At 34.1% G+C, this 24,510-nt stretch overlaps 1 protein-coding gene across 10 annotated transcripts in view; it reads right to left on the bottom strand.

Annotated features, from left to right (window-relative positions):
* NBDY (negative regulator of P-body association) overlaps positions 1 to 24,510 on the bottom strand; it is a 44,930-nt gene that overhangs the window by 5,884 nt on the left and 14,536 nt on the right. For 2 of the 10 annotated variants that reach the window (XM_037153746.2, XM_053667678.1), the window contains 2 exons: positions 22,850 to 22,900; positions 4,794 to 6,497 (listed from right to left, as the gene is read on the bottom strand). The exons of 2 other annotated variants lie outside the window; for them this stretch is intronic. The gene's annotated coding sequence lies outside the window, so the exon portion shown is untranslated. Of the gene's footprint in view, positions 1 to 4,792; positions 6,498 to 20,786; positions 20,888 to 22,849; positions 22,901 to 24,510 lie in introns of those variants that run through there. 6 more of the 10 variants (XM_037153743.2, XM_037153745.2, XM_053667676.1 and 3 more) reach the window with 5 other exon arrangements.

Below are 24,510 nucleotides of genomic sequence, written 5' to 3'. Positions count from 1 at the left end.
TTTCTGCAGATAAATGGTGGTGATGGTTGCACGACCATATGAAATTTAGTATTATTTATCTGTAACTAAAAGATAGTTAAGATAGTAAGTTCTATGTTATGAGTATTTTACCACAATAACAAAATGTAACTATGTGAAGTGATTGATGTTAATTAACTTGATTTTGATAATCATATCAAGTGTATACATACATATATTTAATAATCATAAATATATACATTTTGTCACTGTACCTCAATAAAGCTGGAAAAAACTAAAAAGTATATTTTAAAGAAGGTGTTCTTTGAAGACATCAATAAAATTGATAAGCCTCTAGCCAGGCTAAATCAAGAAAAAAGGAAAGAGGACACAAATAACTAATACTAGAAATGAAAGGGAGGAAATCACTACAGATCCCACAGATATTAAATAGATAATAAAGGAATACTATGAACAACTCTACTCACACAAATGTGATAAATGAAATGGACCAATTTCTGGAAAGGTGCTATTTGCCAAAATTCACACAAAAATAAATAGACAATCTGAGTTGGCCTATATCCATTAAAGAAATTGAAATGATAATAATCTTCCAAAAGAGAAAGCACCATGTCCAGGTTAGCTCATTGGTGAAGTCTACAAAATTTTTAAGAAAGGAATTACATCATTTTTCCAAAAGCAGAATACTTCCCAACTCACTCTACAAGGGCAGCACTACTCTAATACAAAAAGCAGACAATGACATTATCAGAAAAATAAAATTACAGAATAATATCTCTTGTAAACATGATGCAAAAATCTTCAACAAAATATAAGCAAATTGAATCCAATATATATTAAAACATTTACACCAAAATCAAGTGGCATATATCCCAGATATTTAAGTTGGTTTAACATTCGAAAATAATTAATGTAACCCATTATGTCAACAGGCTGAAGAAAAACATGTATGTTCATATCAATAAATGCAAAGATAAAGCATTTTACAGAGTCTAGCACTCATTGGGAATGATAGATCTTCTCAATAAACTAGGAAGAGAAATTTCCACAACTTGATAATGAATATCTATAAAAACAGGCAGCTAACATCTTGCTTAATGGTAAGACATTCAAAGCTTACCCGCTGGTATTAGGTTGTCCCCTGTCACTACTCCTTGTTAACACTGTACTGGGAAGTACTAGCTAATGTACTAAGACAAGAAAAAAAATAAAAGGTATATTATTTGGAATGAATACATAAAGCTGTCTTTGTCTGCAGATGACTTAATAATATATGCTGAAAATCTAAGAAAATTGACAATAAAATCCATCTGGAACTAAAGTGATTATAGCAAGGTTGCAGGGTACAAGGTTAATATACAAAAATCAATTGCTTTCCTATCTATACCAGCATTGAACATGTGGATTTTAAATTAAAAACAATACCATTTACAATGCAGTAAAATAAATAAAATACTTAGGTATAAATCTAACAAACTATGTCCAAAGTCTGTATGAGGTAAACTACAAAATTCTAATAAAATCCAAGAACTAAATAAATGGAGAAATATTCCATGCTTGTGGACAGAAAGACTCAGTATTGTCAGGATGTCAGTTATTTTTAACTTGATGTATTATAGTCTCAATGAAATCCCAATAAAAATCCCAGGCAGTTATTTTATGAATACAAACAAACTGATTCTAAACTTTGTAAAGGAGAAGCATGATACCCAGTGTAGCCAACACAATTTTGAAGAAAAACAAAGCTGAAAGACTGATGCAACCTGGCTTCAAAACTTAAAATAAAGCTACAGTAATCAAGATAGTGTGATATTGGCAAAAGAATAGACAAATAAATCAAGGGAACAGAATAGAGCCAACAAATAGACCCACATAAATATAAGAAAGTGATCTTTTCAAAGGAGCAAATGCAATATGATGAATCAAGAAAGTTTCTTCAAAAAATGGTGCCAGAAAAACTAGATATCCACAAGCAAAAAAAAATGTAAAATGCAAAACTGTTAAATTCTGAGATCATATGACTTTTTAGATACAACACTAAAAGCATGATTCATGATAGAGATAACTGATAGGCTGGGCTTTGTTAGTAATTAAAACATCTGCTTTGCAAAACAATTTCAAGAGAATGAGAAGACAAGCATCAGATTGGGAAGAAAATATCCATAAAAGGACAGTTATTTGAAAATATACAAAGAATTCTATTTACTTCTTTTTAAAGAGAGGGGAAGAAAGGGAAAGACAGGGAGAGAAACATCAATGTGTGGCTGCCTCTCATGCACCCTGCACTGGGGACCCAGCCCACAACCCAGGCATATGCCCCCACTGGGAATCAAACTGGCAGCCTTGTGGTTTGCAGGCCAGTGCTCAATCAATCCACTGAGACGCACCAGCCAGGGCTACAAAGGATTCCTAAAACACAATAATAAAGACACCAACCTGATTTTAAAATTGAGGAAAGACCTTTACAGACACATCATCAAGATGACATACACAGCAAAGAAGCATCTGGGAAGATGCTCCACATCCTGTCATCAGGGACACACAAATTCAAGCAACAATGACATACCACTACAAAACTATTAGAATGACCAAAATCCAGAGTACTGACAATAGCTAATATTGGCTAGAATATGGAGCAAAAAATAACTCCCATTCATGACTGTTTAAAATGCAAAATTCCACTTTGGAATACACTTGACTTCTTAATTGTGCTCCTTGGTATTTAAATGAAAAAATTTGAAAATATGTCCACACAAAAATCTGCTCATGAATGTCTATAGCAGTTTTATTCATAATTGCCAAAACTTGGGAGCAAAGAACTTGTTTTTCAGTACGGGAATGGATTTAAAACTGTGGTATATCCATGCAATGGAATGTTATTCAGCATTAAAAATAAATGAGCTATCAAGCCATGGAAAGACCAGGAGGAAGTTTAAATGCACATTACTAAGGGAAAGAAGCTAATCTGAATAGGCTATGTACTGTATGACTCCAACTACATGGTATTCAGGAAAAGGCAAAACAATGGAGACAATAAAAAAATCAGTGGTTTGGTTGCCAGCAGTTGGGGTGAACAGGGGAGGAATCAATACATGAATCAGATTATTTTAGTGCAGTGAATATATTCTGTATAATACTATAATCATGTTTATATGTCATTATACATTTGCTCACACCCTTAGAATGTAAAACACCAATAGTTAATGTAAACTGTGGAATTTGGGTGATTATAATGGGTCAGTATAGGTTTATCGAATGTAACAAAGGGACCACTTTGGGGGTGATGATGATGACGAGGGAGTCTGCATATATATGGGAACTTTGTACTTGACACTCAATTTTTCTATGAATCTAAAATGTTTCTAAAAAAATCTTTAAATAAAAAAATCGAAAAGAAAAATTTATCACATGCTACCTTGAGGACATTATACTAAGTGAAGTAGTACAATTACAAAAAGACAAATACCATATAATTCTACTTATATGAGGTACCTAGAGTAGTCAAACTAAGAAACAGAAGGTAGAATGCTGTCTACCAATGGCTGGAGGGAGGGGGAAATGAGTAGCTTAATGTGTATAGAATTTTAGTTTTGCTAGATGAAAAGGGGATTGGTTGCATAGTATGAATATACTTAACACTACTAAATTGTATAATTAGAAATGGTTAATATAGCTCTGGCTGGTGTGGCTCAGTAGATTCAGCACTGGCCTGCAAATCAAAGGGTTACCAGTTCAATTTCCAGTTGGGGCACATGCCTGTGTTGTGGGCCAGGTCCCCAGTAGGAGGTGCATAACAGGCAACCACACATTGGTGTTTCTCTTCCTCTCTTTTTCCCTCTCCTCCCCTCTCTGTAAAAATAAATAAATAAAATTTTTAAGGTTCATAAAGTAAATTTATGTTGTGCATTTTAGCACAATTAAAAAAGGACAGATTCTAATATATCACAACATAAACACATCTTGAAGATGCTAAGTGAAATAAGTACATATATGCAAAAAACAAATATTGTATAATTCCACCAATACAAGGTACTCAGAGCAGTATATATAAACAGAAAGTAAATTGGTAGTGTTTGGGAGATAGGGGAAGTAAGAAATGAGGAGTTGTTGCTTAGTGCGTACAGACTTTCAGTTTGGGAAGATGAAAAAGTTGTGGAGATGGATGACAGTGATGATTGTATATTAGGTAACTGTGAATGCACTCTTAAAATGGTTAAAATGGTAAGTTTTATTTTATGTATATTTTATTTTATGTACAATAGGAAAAAAGCTGAAGAATGATGGATAGTAACTAGGCAGCCCTGACTGGTATGGCTCAGTTAATTGGGTGCCATTCCACAAAGCTGAGGTCACCAGTTTGATTTCCAGTCAGAGCACATGCCTAGGTTGTAGGTTCAGCATTTAAACCTACATTCTGTGATGCAATTTTACATATCTCCTTATTATTTCCTGTACATATTTCTCCTGCCAGATCTCTTACCACTCCATCTACTTTCTTTAAATTTGTCAAATATGCAATGTTTTCTTACCTTTGGGTTTTCACATGGTTGTTCTGATTGACATCTTCTTTCCCCTTTTGTTTGCTTAGTTACTATTTTTTAAAGATTTTATTTAGTTGTTTTTAGAGAGAGGGGAAGGGAGGGAGAAAGAGAGGGAGAGAAGCATCGATGTGAGAGAGAAACATTGACCAGTTACTTTTTATACATGCCCCTGGCCAGGGACTGAACCTACAACCTAGGCATGTGCTCTGACTGGAAATCAAACTGGTGACCTCAGCTTTGTGGAATGGCGCCCAATTAACTGAGCCACACCAGTCAGGGCTGCCTAGTTACTATCCATCATTCTTCAGCTTTATAGTGAACATATTAATTTGTAATCTGTCCCATTTCCCTTTGTTTTAGAAATTGTCCCTCACTGATTCAACATGATGCTGATGAGGCTGTGAAGTAAGGAGCCTCATCTTTCTCTCTTTTACGGTGAGTATACAGTCTTAGACTGTCCAATAGGAGCACCTACTCTGGTGGATAGTGACTCATCTACAAACTGATATATTATCCAAATAGAGTCAAATAAAGTGTTTTTTGAGCTATTTATATATGGAGTTGAGAAAGAGACTACCTCTTCTTCCGAATGTGTGAGCTTAATGTAATGTAATCCTGAAGCTGCTAGGATGCCATCTTTCTCAATATGAAAAGATGGCCTGGCTAAAAACAAAGTAAGCAAAGAAAGCTGACCTGGGAGATAATGAGAAATGTCTGAGGGCAACCTGAGCACTTGGATCCAGCCATACGTTATAACTTTTTAATGATATGCCCTCCTTGATAGATTAAGTTGTACTGATAGCTATCTTACCATGATAGGTCCAGTACTTGCTATATAGCATGTCTCATCGTAAGTATTTAATGAATAAGATTTGAAAGACCGAATTATTTTTATCTATGGGTTCATGCCAATTCCACAATAATATAAATATTTATCAAAGTTTCCTTTTAATATTTTTGAGACTTGATGTCTCATTTAAATTTATGGTACAAGGAGGGAGATCTAATTTTTTCCCACATGATCAGCCAGATGTTCTTAACACAGTTTAATGAAAGATTCAGCCCTTCTCCACTACTTTGAAATGCTATCTTTAAATTCTTAGATAAGCCTATGTTTATTTCTGGATTTTATATCCTGTTACATTGACTTATGTACATATTGCTATGAGTAATATATAGTTTAAATTACTGTACTTCCACTACATTATTTAATGTAAAGGTCTCCCCAAAATTAACTTCAATTTTTCATCAAATTTCTGAACAACTTTGAACTATATGAAATATTGAAAGTTACTGACTGAGGTTTTCTTATTCTTATATTTTCCACCATAATTTTTATTAATGCTTTTAATTAAGATTTCCTATTTATTTTAGAAATGAAGTAGAAAATTACAAATAATAAGCATACCAACCATCTTGACCAGGAAAACACTTAAGATGTTGAATAATGGATATCAAAGACCACATATATAAATACCATAGAAAAATTGACAGTAAAGTGAAAAGAATATTCTGGACACTTAATTCTCTTTCAAATTTTACCCCATATCCTCCCACATACACTTTCAATACTTTCATATTACCAAGTATGAGTGAATGGCCATTTGTAGGAAGAAGATCATGTTTTAACACCAATTTCAGCAATATTTATATTGGGAGTTATTATGAAACATTTACCAAAAAGTCACAATTTACTAGATAGTAGTCATACAAAATTAACACAGCAATGAGAGACAAAATTTATTATGACTATAATGGACTTATAGAAATTCAAAGTTAAATAGTAAGGTCTGGGTGTCATCAAAAGAGAGCACTGATAGGCTGCTGCAGGGACATCTCACAGGCATTATTTGCTTTGGTGAGTTCACCACGATCCAGGCCATGGTCTTCAATCTTAGAGGTCTACAGCCTGATCTTGGTCATGTCCCAGAATTTATCCAAATCAGGAGATGGTACTCCACTGATTATATCATAATACTGAAAGATATAAAATGAGAATGGCAATTTATTTATTTACCATATATCGAGAAATGCAATTATCATATACATCAGATATATTTGTTATGAGGATAACATCCCACTTTCTCTTCTAAGCAGATTACAATGGAAGCAAATTAGAGCATTTCTTCTTAAACATAAAAAAAGTCATGGGATGCTGATAACTGGCTTCATGACTTATACCTAATGTAGTTGCCTACACAATGAAGTTATATATGTCATGTAGACCAGATATTTCCATCACCCTAGGCATTCTTCACTGAGAAAAGTAAGCGGATATCTACATCTGTGTGTCTTGATATTTTTAAGCTTCTGTAATTGGTCTCTAGTCTCATTCTTCCCCCATTAGATCTGAACGCATTCTCATATTATTTAGAACATTTATATTTGTTTATATACACAAATAATACATGAATATTATTTAACTGCATATAATCCAAACATAGACAAAATTACTCTTCACACCAATTTTGTCTTTCTTCAGCCAGCCTATCCTCATGAAGAAAACTCAAGTATCAGTTCTTTTCACACCTTTTTCTATTTATTTATATCTTAACAGAGAAAGTACTGAAGTAATACACTTTTAGACAAGAGGTTTTGAATATAAATTATATCATATCATATACATGATTCTGCAATTTGCTTTAAATCACTTAATAATGTTTTAATAATTTTTCTATATTAAAATAGATCTATCCCACTATTTCAACTGCCTCAAAACATTACATTGTATAACAATAATTTTCTCTCAAAAGTTCTGTTTTATTCATCTTTAGGCTTTCAAATCTGATGAATGCTTTTGTATCACAGCAGGGGTCCAATTAATAGTTGGTTAATTTAATAATCACTTTTCTGAACATCTGTTACATACAGAACATTATTCTTGTCATTCAAGATAAAAAGAAATATGAACAATGCTTCTGACTTCAGAAAGCTTACAATCTGCTTGGAAATGCAAGGTAAAGAAAATAATATTAAAAATGACAAAACAACACAAAATATTTGTATAACATCACACACCAAGGGACATTCTAAGTGATACTTTACTTAGTTGTTACTTTGTTAAAAAGTACTTAGTACCCTTGCAACATTTTTATTACATACAATGAAGCATATGTGTTCATATGTGGGAGTATCTCCACAGGTTCCATAAATGAAATATGTATCAAAGAGCACACACTTTACAAATATCTAGAAAATGAAATTTTCAAAAACTGACTCAAGAAGAAGCAGAAAGCCTGAACAGACTGATAACAGCTAGTGAAATTGAAGCAATAATCAGAAAACTCCCAGCACACAAATGCCCTGGACCAGACTGTTTCATAGGAGAATTTTACAAAACATTTAAAGAAGAGCTTATACCTATCTTCCTCAGACTATTCCAAAATTTCCATGAAAAGAGAAGACTCCCAAACTCTTTTTGTGAGGCCACCATCATCCTAATCCCAAAACCCGATAAAGACATAACAAAGAAAGAAAACTTCAGGCCAATATTGCTGTTGAACATTACATACCAAAGTTTTTAACAAAATATTGGTGACCTGCCTGCAGCAATACATTAAAAAGTTCATACACCTTGATCAAGTGGGATTCATTCCAGGGTTTCAAGGATGGTACAGGATTCACAAATCAAGAAACATAATACATCACATAAACAAAAAGAAAGACAAAAATCACATGATCATATCATTAGATGTATTAAAAGCATTCAATAAAGTACAGCACCCATTTATGATAAAACCACTCAGCAAAGTGAGAATAGAGGGAGCACATATCAACATAATAAAGGCCATATATGAGAAACCTATAGCCAACATCATACTGACCAGGCAAAAACTGAAAGATTTCCCACTAAGATCAGGAACAAGACAAGGATGTCCGATTTCACCACGTCCATTCAACATAGTATTGGAACTCCTAGCCACAGCAATCAGACAAGAAAAAGAAATAAAATGCATCCAAATTGGAAAGGAAGAAGCAAAACCTTCATTGTTTGCAGATGACATGATATTGTACATAGAAAACCCTATAGACTCCACCAAAAACCAACTTGATCTAATAAGTGAATCTAGCAAAAACAGTGGGATACAAAGTCAATATTCAGAAATTGAAGGCATTTTTGTACACCGACAACAAAATATCAGAAACAGAAATCAGGGGGGAAATCCCATTTGATATAGCAACAAGAAAAATGAAGTACCTAAGAATAAACATAACCAAGGTGGTAAAAGACCTATAGTCAGAAAACTATACAACACTGAAGAAGGAAATTAAGGAAGACACAAACAAATGTAAGCATATACTATGTTCATGGATTGGAAAAATCAACATCATCAAAATGTCCATACTACCCAAAGCCATCTACAGATTCAACACAATCCCTATTAAAATACCAATGATGTATTTCACAGATATACAATGAACATTTCAAAAATTTATGTGGAACCATAAACAACCCCAAATAGCTGCAGCAATTTTGAAAAGAACAAAGTAGAAGGGATCACCATACCTGACATCAAACTATATTACAATGCTACTGTAATCAAAACAGTCTGGTACTGGCATAAGAAAAGACACACAGATCAATGGAACAGAATAGAGAGAACAGAAATAAACCCAAGTTTCTATGGTCAAATAATATTCAACAGAATATTTTATGCAGAAGCATAAAATGAAGTAAAAATAGCCTCTTCAACAAATGGTGTTGGGAGATCTGGATAGCTTCATGCAAAAAAAATGAAACTAGACCACCAACTTATACCATACACAAAAATAAACTCAGCATGGATTAAAGACTTAAATATAGTCATGATACCATAAAAGTTCTAGAGAAGAACACAGGCAGGAAAATCTCAGCTATTCCACGCAGCAATATTTTCACCGATATGTCCCCTAGAGCAAGGGACATAAAGGAAAGAATAAACAAATGGGACTTTATCAAAACAAAAAGCTTCTGCACAGCTAAAGAAAACATCAGCAAAATGAAAAAGGGCCCAACTGCATGGGAAACTGTATTTGCCAACGATATCTTGGACAAGGGTTTGATTTCCAAAATATATAAATAACTCACATGACTTCACTCCAGGAAGACAAGCAACCCCATTAAAAAATAGGCAAAGGCTCTGGCTGGTATGGCTCAGTGGACTGAGCACCAGACTGCAAACCAAAGGGTTGCTAGTTCAACTCCCTGTCAGGGAACATGCCTGGGTTGCAGGCCAAGTTCCCTCGTGTGGGGCATTAGAAAGGCTACCATACACTGATGTTTCTCTCCCTCTTTCTCCTACTTTTCCCTCTGTCTAAAAATAAATAAATAAAATATTTAAAAAATTATATTTAAAAATGGGCAAAGGACCTGAACAGACACTTTCTGTTATTAGCAGAAAGTGTTGAGTGACTATCTGGAGTAGTAATCATGAATTTAGGGTGTTCCTAACCTTCCAGGAAGGTTAAATTGTTCAAGGGTTGGCAAAGGTAGATGGTTTAGGTCAATCCAGACTTGGGATTGCAACAGCCAGGTGAAAGAGAAGATGAGGAGAACAGATAATTTTTCCAAGAGAAAGATTTTAATAATAGACCATGGAATCAATGCTAAACAAGGGGGAAGGTTAAGACAGAAGAAGACTGACAGTTTTGAAGCTGCAAAGGGTTTTTGGAAGTCTCAGTGACAATGAAAAAATATTGTTTTCTAATTATCAGAGAAATGCACATTAAAACTACAATGATATCACCTCATACCTGTCAGAATGGCTATCATCTAAATCAACAAACATGTGCTAGTGATGATGTGGAGAAAGGGGAACCCATTTGCACTGTTGGTGGGAATGCAGATTGGTGTAGCCACTATGGAAAGCAGTATGGAGATACTTCAAAAAATTAAAAAATGGATCTGTCTTTTGATCCAGTGATCCCACTTCTGGGAATATGAGAGTGTATCCAAAGGAATCCAGAACACTAATTTGAAAGAACATAAGCACCACTATGCTCACTGCAGCATTATTTACAATCACCAAGATATGGAAGCAGCCCAAGTGCCCATCAGTAGATGAGTGGGTAAAACAACTATGGGACATTTACGCAATGGAATAGAACTTGGCTATAAAAAAGAAGAAAACTTTGCCTTTTGGCACAGCATGGATGGAGCTGGAGAACATTGTGCTAAGTGAAATAAGCTAGTAAAAAAAAAAGACAAATACCATATGATTTCACTCACATGTGGAATCTAATGAACAAATTGAACTAACAAGCAAAATAGAAACAGACTCATGGAGAGCAGGATGACAAATAAGGAGGTGGAGAGGGTAGGAGGTAGAGGGATTGAGCAAAAAGAAAAAAGGATTCACAGATGTGGAGAGCAGTGTGGTGATTGTGGGGGTAGGAAATATAAGGGGACTAAATGTAATGGGAAAAATACAATAAAAATATTGCAAAACTAAAAAAAAACAGAAAAGAAAAAAAACTGCCACCATGAATATTCAAATTAACAAAGCTGTCCTTCAGAAATGAAGGATACAGACTCTTAGAGACATACAAAAGCTGAGAGAATTCATCAGCACTAGATCTTCCATACAATAAATGCTGAAAGGAGTTCTATAAACTATAAAGAATATTAATTAGTAACATGGAAACATGAAAATGTACAACACACTGGTAAAGGTGTATATACAGTAAAGCTCAGACTACTCAAATACTGTAACAATGGAATGTTAGCACTTAACTCTAATAATAAAGAACAAGACTACTAAAAATAACTAGCCCTGGCTGGTATAGCTCAGTGGATTGAGCGCGGGCCTGCGAACCAGACAATCGCAGTTCAATTCCCAGTCAGGGCACATGCCTGGGTTGCAGGCAGGTTCCCTGCAGGCCAGTTCCCAGCAGGGGACACATGAAAGGCAACCATACACTGATGTTTCTCTCCCTCTCTCCTTCCTTTCCCCTCTAAAGATAAATAAATAAAATCTTAAAAAAAAACTATAGCTACAATAATTATTATTCAATATGCAATAGAAAAAAGTTTTTGTGTATGGTGGAAGTTATCTTCATAAAAGAATGTTAAATCTATAAGATACTTTATATAATTCTCATGAAAACTACAGAGCAAAAGACTATGATAGATTCACAAAGTATAAAGAGAATGGAATCAAATAATACCATTACAAAAAAATCATAAATTCAACAAAAAAGGCAATAATTAAACCAACTGGAACACCAAAATACAAAACAGCCAATAAATAACAAAATGTCAATAAATTCATATCAATAATTACTTTAAATGTAAATGAACTAAATTTTCTTAAAAAAAGGAGTGCCTAAATGGATTAAAAAACAAGACTCAACTATATGCTGCCAATAGAAGATGGATTTTAGCTTTAAAGAAACAGACTGAAAGTGAAGGTATGTAATTAGATGTTCCATGAAAACGGAAATCAAAGAAAGCTAGAAAAGTTATATCATTAAAATATATAGACTTTAAGAAAAAAGGCATTCATAACTAAGTTGTTATATCATAATAAAGGGGTCAATCTAACAGGTAGATATAATATTTGTAAATATTAATGTAGCCAACACAGGAACAAATAATTATATAATGCAATGTTAGCAGGCATAAAGTGAAAAATAGTACACGACAAGACTAGGGGATTCCAATAACCCAATTTTAATCAAGAATAAGTCATCTAGACAGAAAATTTATAATCAAACATTTGAGGACTTCCAAGATGGTGTCAGAGTAGGTAGACCTTATACTCACCTTCTCCCAGGACCAAACTGGAAATACAACTAAATTAAATAATAATCACCCTGAATAACTAACTAAAGACTAGCTGAAGAAGAGTCTTATAACCAAAGATTTACATAAGAAGGCTCATCAAGACTGTATCTGCACAGCACCTTGCACGCCATGGTCAGGGTTGAGCCTCACATTCAGATAGCCTGAGGGTTGATGGCACATACAAACCAGACAACAGCAATCAAAACTCAGTTAAAACAGAAGTGCTCATATAACTCACACAAGGAACATTCCTAGAGCCCCCAGTTCAGGAGATCAAAGAGACTGCACCATAGGGTATCTACTACTACTGCCATGCCACAAAGATGGGGAGTCACAGCAGATCTATCTCATACATAGAAACAAACACAAAAAGACAGCCAACATGGTGAGACAAAGATACACACTCAAAATAAAAGGAGGAATATCAAGAAACAGAGCTAAATGTAATGAAGGTGAGCAATTTATAAGATATGGAGTTCAAAGTAATGGTTATAAAAATGTTCAAGAACTTAGTGAGAACTACAACAGCATAAAAGAGGACACAGAAACCATGAAAAAGAACCAGTTTGAAATGAAAATACCTTATCTGACATCAAGAATACACTGAAAGGAATAAAAAGTAGGTTGAATGAGGCAGAGAATTAAATCAGCAATTTAAAAGGAATAAAAAAAACCCTCAGAGTAGCAAAAAGAAAAAAGAATTTCAAAGAGTGAGGATAGTTTGAAGAAACTTTGGGACAACATGAAGCATAACAATATCCACATCATACATGTACCAGAAGGAGAAAGGAACAAGCAAAAATAGAGAAACTATTTGAAAAAATAATGACCAAAAATTTCCCTAACCTGGTAAAGGAAAAAGACACAAAAGTCCAGGAAGCACAGACAAACACAAGCAAGATTAATGGAAACAGGCCTACACAAAGACACATCATAATTAAAATTGCAAAGATTAAAGACAAAGAGACAATCTTAAAAGCCACAAGAGAAAAGCAGTTAATTATTTACAAGGGAACTCCCATAAGACTGTCAGCTGATTTCTCAACAGACATTTAAACCCAGAAGAGATTGGCATGAACTATTCAAAGTGATGAAAAGCGAAGACCTACAACCAAGACTACTTTACCCAGCCAGGTTATCATTTAAAATTGAAGAAAAATTTTTGAAATTGAAAAAGCTAAAGAAGTTCATTACCACCCACCAGTATTACAAGAAATGTTAAAGGGCCTGCTTGAAGAAGGAAGAAGATGAAGAAGAGGGAGGAGGAGGAGGAAGAGGAGGGTGGCAAAGAGATGAAGAAGAAGAGGAGGAGGAGAAAAAAACAGAAGAACAGAGTTAAAATATATAAATGGCAACAAATATGTACCTATCAATAATCCCTTTAAATGTAAATGTCTTAAACTCTCCATTCAAAAGACATACAGTAGCTGGATGGATAGGAAAGCAAGATCCATATATGTATTGTCTACAAGAGACCCACTTCAGAATTAAAGACTCACAGATTAAAAGTAAAGGAATAGAAAAAGATATTCCATTCAAATAGAAATGGGAAAATAGCTGGGGTAGCAATACTTTTTTTCTGACACATTATACTTTAATACAAAGGCTACAGTAAGAGACAGAAAAAGGACCCTAAATAATGGTAAAAGGAGCAATCCAACCAGAGGATATAGCTAGTAAATATTCATGCACCTAACACAGGAACACCTAAATATATAAAGAAAATCTTGATAGACATAAAAGGAGAGATTGACAGTAATACAAAGTAGGGGATTTTAACAGCTCATTGACATAAATGGGTAGATCTTCCAGGCAGAAAATCAAAAAGGAAATGGCCACCTTAAATGACACACTAGATCATATGGATTTAATTAATATTTTAAGAGCATTTTACCCTAAAGCAGCAAAATATACATTCTTTTCAAGTGAAAATGGAACATTTTCTAGGAAAGACCACGTGTTAGGAAACAAAATGAGCCTCAATAAATTTAAGAAGATTGAAATCATATCAAGCATCTTCTCTGACCACAATGGTTTTTGACACTAGAAATCAATCACAAGAAAAAAATATGAAAAACACACAAAGACATGGAACTCAATAACATGCTACTACACAATGAATGGGTTAAGAGTGAGGTCAAGGATGCAATCAGAAGTTACATTAAAACTTATGAAATAAACACAAACAACTCAAAATCTATGGGACACAATGAAAGCAGTCCTAAGAAGGAAATTCATAGTATTACAGGCCTACTTCAGGAAACAATAAAAATCTCAAATAAACAATCTAACTTTACACCTAAACAAACTGAAAATAGTAAGACCCAAAGTGAATAAAAGGAAGATAGCAATAAACATCAGAGCAAAAATAAACAAAGTACATTATTAAAAAACAATACAAAAGATCAATGAAACCACAAGCTGGTTCTTTGAAAATATGAACAAGTTCAACAATCCTTTATTCAGACTGATGTAGACAAAAAGACAGGACCCAAATAAATAAAGTCAGAAATGAAAGAAGAGAAGTTACAGCTGACACGAAAGAATTATAAAGGATTTTAAGAAAATATTATGAACAACCCTGTCTGGTGTGACTCAGTGGACTGAGTGCTGGCCTGCAAACCAAGGGGTCACTGGTTTGATTCCCAGTCAGGGCGCATGCCTGGCTTGCAGGCTAGGTTCTTAATAGGAACCTAGGAACCTAATAGGAGCCTAACAGGAACCTAGGTCGCATGTAAGAGGCGAGCACACATTCATGTTTCTCTCCCTATCTTTCTCCCTCCCTTCCTCTCTCAAAAAAATAAATAAATATTTTAAAAAAGAAAATAATATATTTTTAAAAAGAAAATAATATGAACAACAATATGCCAACATATTGGACAAACTAGAAAACATTGATAAATTCCTAGAAATCTACATCTTCCAAAACTGAATTAGGAACAATCAGAGAATCTGAATAGACCGATGACAACTAGTGAAATTGAAGCAGTCATCCAAAAACTCCCAATAAACAAAAGTCCTGGATTGGATGGCTTTACAGATGAATTTTACCAAACATTCAAGAAGTACTGACACCTATTCTCCTCAAACAATTCAAAAAACTCAAGACTAGATAAGATTCCTAAGGTCCTTTTATGAGGCCAGCATTCTCCTAATTGCAAAACCAGATAGACACACCAAGAAAGAAAATCATAGGCCAATATCCTTGATGAACATAGGTGCTAAAATCCTCAAAAACTATTTGCTAACCAGATCCAGCAATACATTATAAAGGTCACACACTATGATCAAGTGAGATTTATCCTGAGGACTCAAGATTGGTACACTATCCCCAAATCAATAAATGTGATATACCACATTAAAAAATGAAGGATAAAAACCACATAAACATGTCAATAGACCCAGAAAAGCATGTGATAATATCCAAAGCTTATTCATGATAAAAACTCTCAGTGAAGTGGAAATAGAGGGAACATATTTCAATGTAATAAAGGCTAGATATGAATAACCCACAGCCAAACTAAATGGAAAAAAAACCTAAATGTGTTTCCCTTAAGGTCAGGAACAAAAAAGGGATGTCCAGTTTCATCAATCTTATTGAACATAGTGCTGGAAGTACTAACCACAGCAATCAGACTAGAAGAAATAAAAGGCATCCAAATTGGATAGGAGAAAGTAAAACTATCTTTATTCACCAATGACATGAAGTCGCACATAGCAAAGCCTAAAGACTCTAATAAAAAACTACTAGATCTAATCAATGAATTTGGCAAAGTAGCAGAATACAAAATAAAAATTCAGATATCAGGGACATTTTCTTATTTTTAAGATTTTTAATTTATTTATTTTTAGACAGAGAGGAAAGGGGAGAGAAAGGGAGAGAAACATCAATGTGTGGTTAGCCTCTCGCATGTCCCCTACTGAGGACCTGGCCTGCAACCCAGACACATGCCCTGACTGGGAATCAAATCAGTGACCCTTTGGTTTGTAGGCTGGCACTCAATCCACTGAGCCACACCAGCCAGGGTTCAGGGACATTTTCACACACCAATAATGAACTATCAGAAAGCAAAACTAAGAAAACAATCCCATTCACTATTATAACATTAACAGCAACAAACAAACAAACAAATAAGGTACCTAGGAATACATTTAATGAAGGGCGTAAAAGACTTTTACTTGGAAAATTATAGAACACTGGAGCAAGAAATTGAGGAACATACAAAGTAGAAGCACATACTATGTTCAAGGATTGGAAGACTTAACATCATTAAAATGTCCATACCACCAAAGTAATCTATAGTCCAATGCAATTCCTATTGGAATACCAATAGAGTTTCTCACAGATCTAGAACAAGTATTCCAAAAGTTTATGTTGAATTAAAAAAAAGACATTGAATAGCCTCAGCAATCTTAAGTAAGAAGAACGAATTTGGAAGTATCACAATATGTGATATGAAACTATATTATAAGGCCACTGCAATCAAAACAGCCTGGTACTGGCATAAGAACAGGCATATAGATCAATGGAATAGAACAAAGAGCCAGAAATCAACCCATACCTATATGGTCAATTAATATTTGACAAAAGAAGCAAGAGCATAGAAGGGAGGAAAGACAGTCTCTCCAATAAATGGTGTTGAGAAAATTAGGTACATACAATAAAACCAACTTACACTCTGTAGAAGAATAAATTCAAATGGATAAACACTTAAATGTAAGTCACAGAACTATGAAAATCTTTGAAGAAAACATAGGTAGTAAAATCTAATACATCTTACCCAACAATATTTTTGCCATTATGACTCCTAGGGCAAGGAAATCAAAGGAAAAAAGTAAACAAATCAGACTACTTCAGGCTAAAAAGCTTCTGCACAGCCCCTCCCCCCCAAAAAACAACCAACAAAATGAAAAGAGAAACCACTGTATGGCTGAACATATTCACCAATGATACATCTGATAAGGGGTTAATTGCCAAAATATGAAAAGAATATATACAACTCAATGCCAGGAAGACAAACAATCCAATTAAAAAATGGACAAAGGGCCCTGAATGGTGTGGCTCAGTGGATTGAGTACCAGCTTGCGAACCAAAGGGTCGCTGGTTGGATTCCCAGTCTAGGGCACATGCCTGGGTTGCAGGCCAAGTCCCCCAGTAGGGGGTGTGTGAGAGGCAACCACACATTGGTGTTTCTCTTCCTCTCTTCCTCCCTCCCTTCCCCTCTGTCAAAATTAAATAAATAAAATCTTTTAGAAAATGGACAAAGGCCCTAAATAGACACTTCTCCAAAGAGGACATACAGATGTTCAATAGATATATTGAAAAATGCTGAATGTCACTAATCATCAGAGAGATGCAAATTAAAACCACCTATGAGATGTAATCTCACAACTGCCATAATGGCTACCATCAATAAATCAACAAACAAGTGCTGGTGAGGATATAGAGAAAAGTGAATGCTCGTTCACCACACTGTTGGTGGGAATGCGGGCCAGTGTAGCCATTGTGGAAAACAGTCTGGAGTTTTTTCAAAAAATTTAAAAAATGGAACTGCCTTTGACCCAGAGATTCCACTTCTACAAATATATCCTAGGAATCCCAAAATGCCAATTTGAAAAATATATGTACTCCTATGTTCATAGCAGCATTATTCTCAATAGTCAAGATCTAGAAACAGCCCAAGTGCCTATCAATAAATGAATGAATATAAAAGCAGTGGTAAAGCCATGGCAGGGTGGCTCAGCTGCTTGGCGTGTCATCTTGCACACCAGGAGGTTGCAGGTTAAATTCCTGGTCAGGGCATATACCTAGGTTGTGGGTTTGTTCCCCTGTTGGGGTACATATGGGAGACAACTGATTGATATTTCTCTCTCACATCAATGTTTCTCTCTCTCTTTCCTTTCCACTTTTTCTAAAATGAATAAAACATATCCTCAGGTGAGGATTTAAAAAAAGGCAGTGGCACATTTCCACAGTGGAATACTACATGGCCATAAAATGAAGCAAATCTTACCTTTTGTGACAGTATGGATGGACCTGGAAATTATTATGCTAAGAGGAATAAGTCAGTCAGAGAAAGACAAATACAATATGATCTCACTCATATGTGGAATCTAATGAACAAAATAAACTGTCAAACAAAATAGAAACAGAGGCATGGACACATAGAACAGGCTGACAGCTGTCAGAGGGGAGGCAGGAGTGGGGAGTGGATGAAAAAGGTGAAAGGATTAACCAAATATTCTATATGCATAACCCATAGACACAGACAAAAGTGTGGTGATGGCCAGAGGGAAGGTGGACTAGGGATTGGGTGGAGATGGACAAAGAGAGGAAAATGAGGATATTTGTAGAGTGTCAATGATAACAATAAAATAAAAAAAAATAAAATAGTGAAACATTTGATTTAAATAACACATTAGACCAGTTAACAAATATTTACAAGATATTCCATCCAAAACCAGAACACATGTTTTTCTCAAGAAAACATGGAATATTTTCTAAGATCATATTTTCAAAGAGAAAACAATAATCAATAATTGAAGGAAACTGAAATCATACCATTGATCTTTTTCAATAAAAATGGTATGAAAGTACAAAGCAATTACAAAAGGAATACTGGAAAATCTACAAATATACAGAGCCTAATAGCATGCTACTAAAAATTCAATGGGCCAAAGAGTAAATCAAAAAAGAAATCTTTTAAAATCTCAAAACAAATGAAATTTGAAATAAGATACACTAAATTTTATGGCATGCAGTTTTTTAATTTTTATTTTTATTTATTAGAGAGAAAGAGAGAAATATTGATTTGTCATTTTACTTATTTATGTATTCATTGGTTGATTCTTGTATGTCCCCTGACAAAATCTGCAACGTTGGTGTGTTGGGACGATGCTCTAACCAACTGACCTCCCTGCTGGGGCCAACAAAAGCAGTTTTAACAGGAAGGAACATAGCAATAAACACTGCTGTTAAGAAACAAGAAAGATCTCAAATTAATGAACTAACTTTATACTGCAAGGAACTAGACAAAGAACAAACTAAGTCCTCTTAGCATGAAAGAAATAAGAAAGGTTAGAGTGAAATAAATCAAATAGACACTGAAAAGAAAACAGGAAAGATAAGTTTAACTAATAGCTGATTCTTCAAAAAGAAAAATAGAATAGACAAGTCTTTAGCAAGGCTCATGAACAGAGACAGCTTAAATAATAAAATCAGAATTTAAAGAGGACACATTACAGCAGATATATAGAAAGACAAAGAAATGTAACAGGCTACTATGAACAATTATACTTCAAAAAATTGAAAAAAAGATAGAAATCGATGTGCTCTAAACATACAAGCTTCCAAAACTGAATGAAAAAAATACAAAGTTCAAACAATGCAGTTACTATGAAAGAGGCTGAATTAGTAACAGTAAGTTTCCCAACAAAAGTTCAAGATAAAATAGCTTCATTGTTGACTTCTATCAAACACTAAAATATGGATTAATACAAGTTCTTAAACTTTGCCAAAAAATAGAAGGGAAAGGAACACTTCCAAACTCAGGTTACAATGCCAGTGTTATGCCGATGCTGAAATCAGAAAAGGAAACCACAAGAAAAAGAAATTACCAGTCAAATATTTCTGATGAAATACACATAAAAATCCTCAACAAAATATTAAGAAACTGAATTCAACAGCACGTGATCTCTTTTGATCATATGGTAAGACCAAGAGAGACTTATTTCAGGGGTGCAGGGATGGTTCAACATCCACAAAAGAACAAATATGATACACCACAAATAAAATAAAGCATAAAAATAACTTAATCATCTCAATAGATGCAAAAAACAATTAGACAAGCTAATCACCCACTTATGAAAAAAAAAACTCCCAACAAAGCGGATATAATAGGAATGTACTGCAATATAATAAATGCTGTATGACAAGTCCACCACTAATAGTGGGGAAGGGATTGTCTGTGGGCAAGAGGGATCGGCTGGGTGGAGGGAGGCAAAAGGGAAAAAAAGAAGTTGGGACAATCCCATTACAGGGATACACAATTTAAAAAGTAATAAAATTGCTCTACATGATCAAAAGAAAAAAAAAAAAGAACATCAGTTTTTTCCTCTACAATCAGGAGCAATAGAAGGATGCCTACTCTGTGCCAATTTTATTTAACATAGTACCATAAGACCTATCCAGACCAATTAGGCAAGAAAAAGAAAAAGAGGTACTCAAATTGGAAAGGAAAAAGTAAAACTATCTACCTCTATTTAGATGTAGTTTACATGATATTATGTATAAGAAACCCTAAATATTCAAAATCTGCAAATCAATCAATATGATACCTATTAACAAAACAAAGCATAAAAATCATGATCATATCAATAGATGCAGAAAAAGCATATGAAAATTTCTAAATCCATTTATGATAAATAGTTTTCAACAAAGTGATTACAGAAGAAACATACTTAACATAATAAAGGCCATATATAACAAACCCGTAACTTACACCAAACTCAGTGATGAAAGGTTGAAAACCTTTCCTCTGAGATCAGGAACAAGACAAGGATATCCACTCTTGCCACTTTTATTTTGATAGTATTGGAAGTCCTAGACACAGCAATTAATTAAAAAATTAATAACTGACATCCAAATGGAAAATAAAGAAGTAAAACTGTCACTGTTTGCAGATGACTTGGATACTTTATATAAAAAATCTTGAAGATTTCACAAGATACTATTAGAACAAATAAATGAATTCAGTAAAATTACAGGCTGCAAAATTAATATACAGAAATTGGCTTCTTGTCTATACTAATACTAACGAACTATCAGAAAGAGAAATTTCTTAAATCTCATTTACAGTGGCATCAAAATGAATAAAATACCTGGGGGTATATTTAACCCAGCAGGTGAAATCTCTGTTATTAAAACTATAAGCCATTGAAGAAAGAAATTAGAGATGGCAGAAATAAATGGAAAATATACCATACTCATGGGTTGGAAGGATTATTACTGTTAAAATGTCTGTACTGAGCAAAAGATTCCATAGATTTAATGCAATCTCCATGAAAACACCAATGGTATTTTTCGCAGATCTAGAACAAAGATTCCTAAAACTTATATTGAACTACAAAAACCCCCAAATACCAAAGAAATCCTGAGGGGGGAAAAAAGAAAGAACAAAGCTGGGGATAGCACAATCCCTGATATCAGACTATACTACAAAGATACAATAATCAAAATAGTATGTTAGTGGCATGAAAAAAGACATATAGAACAATGAAATAGAATTGAGAACCCCCAAATAAACCCATACATATGGGTCATTTAATGTGTAACAAAAGAGGCAAGAATGTACACTGGAGAAAAACAGTCTCTTCAATAAATATAGTTAGGAAAACTGGACCAATACATGCAAAAAAGAAAACTAGACTATTACACCATATATGAAAACAAATTTGAAATAAAGACTTTTATGCAAGACCTGAAACCATGAAACTCCCTGAAAAACTGTAGACAATATGCTATTTGACACTGGTCATAGTAATATTTACGGACTCGTCTGATTAGACAAGGGTAACAATAGCAAAAATAAACAAATGAGATTACATAAAAATAAAAACCTTTTGTATAGTAGACAACCAACAGAATAAAAAAGAAACCTACTGAATGGTACAATACATTTGGAAACCATATATCCTATAAGGGGTTAATATCCAAAACATATAAGGAACTTATACAACTTAATATAAAAAAAAAACACTTAAAAAAAGCTCAGAGTATTTCAATAGATACTTTTCCTGAAAAGACATACAAATGGCCAACAGGCACATGAAAAGATGCTCAACATTACCAATCATCAGATAAATGAAAATGAAAACCACAATGAACGATCACTTCTAATCTGTCAGACTAGCTCCTTATCAAAAAGACAACCAGTATTGGCAATGACATGGTAAAAAGGGAACCCTTGTACACTGTTGGTGAGAATGTAAAATGGTTCAGCCACTGCGGAAAACAGTATGGAGAGTCCCCCAAAATTAAAAATAAAACCCCTATACAACCCACCAATTCCATTTCTGGGTATTTATTGCAAAGAAAACAAAACCACTAATTCAGAGAACTATATGTACCCCTATTTTCATTACAACATCATTTACAATTATAAAGATATAGAGGCATCCTAAGTGTCCATCAGTAGACTAATGGATAAAGAAGATACATATATTAAATGAAATATTACTTAACCATGTAAATAATGAAGTCTTACCATTTGTGATATCATGGATGGACCCAGAGGGTATTAAACTAAGTGAAGTCAGACAGAGAAAGACAAATACCATATGATTTTTAAAAACCAGAAATATCCTCCCAGATACAGAGAAACAAACTGGTGGCTATCAGAGAGGAGAGAGTATGGGGAATGAGTGAAATAGGTGAAGAGACTAAAAGGTACAAACTACCAGTTATAAAATAAATAAATCATGGAAATTGAAAGTACAGCATAAAGGAATATAGTCAATAATACTATAGTAATTTTATATGGTTAGAAAATGTAGTTAGACTTACCATGGGGATCATTACAGAATGTACATAAATATCAATCACTATGATGTATACCTGAAACAAATAGGATATTATGTCAATTATGTGTTAGTAACAAATTATAATAAAAAATTCCTAAAAACTATGTGCAAAACTTTTAGAACAAATGATCAAATTTAATAATGTTGCAGAAAACAAAATCAATATACAAAAATCTGCTGTTTCTATACAGTAATAATGATATATCAGGGAGAGAAAATAATAGAATAATACCATTTACAAAATAAAACATCTAGCAATAAATAATAAACATCTAGCATTAAAAATAATAAACCATCTAGGAATAAAATTAATTGAGGTAAAAGGCATATACACTAAAAACTATAAGACATTACTGAAAGAAATTGAAGACAAAAATAAAAAGATAATCCATTCTCATAGATGGAAAAAATAAATATTGTGAAAATATCCCTACTGCCAAAACAATCTACAGACTCCATGCAATTCTCAGCAACAATTCAATGGCATTTTTCACAGAAAGAGAAGAAAATGCTAAGATTTTTATGAAACAACAAAACACCCCCAATGGTCAAAGCAATATGCAGAAAGCAAAACAAAGCAGGAGTTATCTCACTTCTTGATTTCAAACTTTATCATGAAGCAATAGTAATCAAAACAGTATGGCACTAACATTAAAATAGGCCCTGGCTGGTGCGGCTCAGTTGGTTGGAGCATCATCTTGTAAACTGTAAGTGTGCAGGTTCCATTCCCAGTCAGGGCACATGCTTGGGTTGCAGGTTTGGTCACTGGTCAGGGTGCATACAAGAGGCAACCAATCAATGTTTCTCTCTCTGTCTCTCTCTTTCTTTTCCCCTTCCCTCCCTCCCTAAAATGAATAAGCATGTGCTTGGATGAGGCTAAGAAAAACAAAAAACAAACCCATAGATTAATGCAATGGAATAGAGTTCAGAAATAAAACCATATATATATGTTCAACTGATTTACAACAAAGGAGCCCAGAATGTACAATGAGGAAAGGATAAATGGCGTGGAGAACACTAGACAGCCACATGGTAGAGAATAAACCTGGACCACTATCTTACACCATACACACACTAAAAAAATATTCGGAACACCCCTGGCTTCTATAGCTCAGTGGATTGAGTGCTGGCCTGCAAACCAAAGGATTCCTAGTTAGGGCACATGCCTGGGCTGTGGGCCGGGTCCCCTGTGAGGGGCACACGAGAAGTAACCACACATTGATGTTTCTCTTCCTCTCTTCTTCCCTCCCTTCCCCTCTCTCTAAAAATAAATATGTAAAATCTTTAAAAAATGCAAAATAGATTAAAGTATTTAATATAAGGACTGAAACCATAAAACACGTAGAAGAAAACATAGACAGTAAGCTTCTCAACATCAGTCTCAGGAGTGTCCTTTTGCATTTGACTCCAAAGGTAAAAATAATGAAGTAGGACTACATCAAACTAAAAAGATTCTGCTCAGCAAAAGAGACAGTTAACAACATGAAAAGGCCACCTACCAAATAAAAAAAATTATTTGCAAACCATACATCCAATGGAGGTTAATATCCAAAATATATAAAGAAATCATACATCTCAACAACAACAACAAAACCCCAAACAGGTGTATTGAAAATGGGCAGATGGCCTTGGCTGGTGTGGCTC

The sequence above is a fragment of the Artibeus jamaicensis genome, unplaced genomic scaffold (genome assembly GCF_021234435.1).
Source record: "Artibeus jamaicensis isolate MK-2021 breed Jamaican fruit bat unplaced genomic scaffold, CSHL_Jam_final contig_1410, whole genome shotgun sequence".
Taxonomy (NCBI): domain Eukaryota; kingdom Metazoa; phylum Chordata; class Mammalia; order Chiroptera; family Phyllostomidae; genus Artibeus; species Artibeus jamaicensis.
This window is presented reverse-complemented; position numbering and strand designations above follow the sequence as displayed.